A 2,118-nucleotide genomic window follows, 5' to 3' on the forward strand; every position below is an offset into this window, starting at 1 on the left:
GAAAAAAAGTTGTGCGGCAGAAGCGAAACCAGTCTGAAGCAGCGCGATTGCGTTTAGTGGAATCCTTGGCACAGCAGCTGAAACTTTAACCGCGAAATTCCGCTCCAGATGCAAATTCAGTCGATTTGATCACCAGCAGTAGTCTACTTTTAACTCTTATGCTGGTCTAAACTTTTGTTCGTGTGCTCATTCGTTGAGTAGATATTTTCACTGTCAAAGTGGCGCATGAAAATAATGCCTAGAGCGTGTTTGTTGCTCATAAGCCTGATGCATCGGAACACACACAAAGTATTCTAACTTCATCCTGCTAACAGGCGGGATCTTAGCTATGACAAAAAGGTAGAGCAACGCTCAAGAACGTTCGATGAGTGTTCGCTTCGTTCACTGTTTGCTACCAATATGTGAAAGTAGCGAAAAAGGAAGCTGAAAACTATATCACATATGCCGGTGGAGCAAGCCAAGTTATGCATCAGGACAGAAGACCAGTTTAACTGTCTTATTTTCATATCCGGCCGTCAATCGCATCCAGAGTGCGACATCATGGAAAAGCTACTGAACCTTAAACTATTAAAAGATCTCCGGGGGTAATGCTGCAATCTATTACTCACGAGTGACGGCGTCTCTTGACTCTCAAACACAACACGGCCATGTTGGGGAGACCATTATCCAACCCCGCATTCGGTATTGCCAGGACGACTTTAGGGCTACCTCTTGTGACGACGAATTCCGATGGAGCAAAGCCCTCCCTCATCACGCTGGCAATGCGGCAGATATCATTTCGAACAATTGTGTGCCTATGAACATTACAAATTTTTAGGTGTGCAATCGAAGTGGGCAAAAGGAACGCCAGTGTCGGACGCGAAAAGCAAGCCAAAGATGCAGCCAAACCCGGAAGTCACGAAGCAGACGAAATCAATCGAAACCAGTGGGCTATAACCAGCGTTACCATTGAATCGGAAGCCCGCGCCTCGGTGATGGAGGCCATTAACCAATAATCGTGACTTTTGACACGGTCCGCGGTGCCACCGGAAATAAAAGCGTACTACAAGGGGTAACGAATTGTCGTCAATATAGCTGGTCACTGCGAGAAGACCTGTAATCTCGCATACACATGGATTTCGCCGGACCATCTGGCGGATGAATGCAGTAAGTGGCCAAACGCTCTTCTAAGGTCTAAGACAACAATGATGGTAACCATCAGTGAGCTGCGGCATTTGTTTTCAATATTCGAGATTGCGAAAACAATTGTGTGTGCAGTGGTATTCAGTTCACACCTTTCAGTTGGGTGAATTTGCCCAGAAACGCGGCGTCGAACACGTATTTTCCCACCATTTTGTCCGTAATCCAGTATCAAAGTGAACTGTTTGCAGATGCCCAAGAACGCGCGTTGACAAGAGTAGAAAGGGGTGGGACCACGGCGGAAGTGTTGGGTGTGTTAGTTCTAACTTATGGGGTAACCCCTAATCCACAGTCTACGGGCAGTCGCTTTCTGGCAGAGATTACGATTAACAAACGGTTGAGACTTAGCAGCAATGCTGTTCTGTTTTCAACGATCAACGAGGGAACTAATGTTCTGGTCTGAAAACTGCGTACTTTTGACGGGTCATTTCTTTGAGCATTGAAACTGGACTGTCAAAAGAATAGACTGTCAAAAGAAACGGTGAGGCGATTTATTTCGCCCAGGTTGGGTAATCAGTACGGAGATGGAATTTCAATCAGCTATGGCAGGTTGAGTGTGCTATATCAAAAGCGAAAGAACAGTTACCAAACCGTAAACTGTTGCTCGAAACCTTGGTCTCACAATACCAGCACCAAAAACTGCTGCTTTATACGTGTCGCTCGATACAGATCTATTGCTGCAAACGAGACGCTATACTAGCAAAAGGAGAGCCTTTTGCCACGGAGTTTTTCCACTAGAAAACACCGACTAAACAGTCGTAAACTATTGGAAGTCCAAGGAAGGGGCTGCCTGGCCAAAAACGCTCCTACCTGCCAAACCTTTTTGAATGGAATAAAACTTTCTGAGCCAAAATATTACATTTTGTTGCACGCACGCTCGAACTAAAAAACCATTCTAATCTAGTTTCATATTTTTGCAGATCAACAAATTTCATCTTC

This window comes from Opisthorchis viverrini (assembly GCF_000715545.1).
Source record: "Opisthorchis viverrini unplaced genomic scaffold opera_v5_268, whole genome shotgun sequence".
Lineage (NCBI taxonomy): Eukaryota > Metazoa > Platyhelminthes > Trematoda > Opisthorchiida > Opisthorchiidae > Opisthorchis > Opisthorchis viverrini.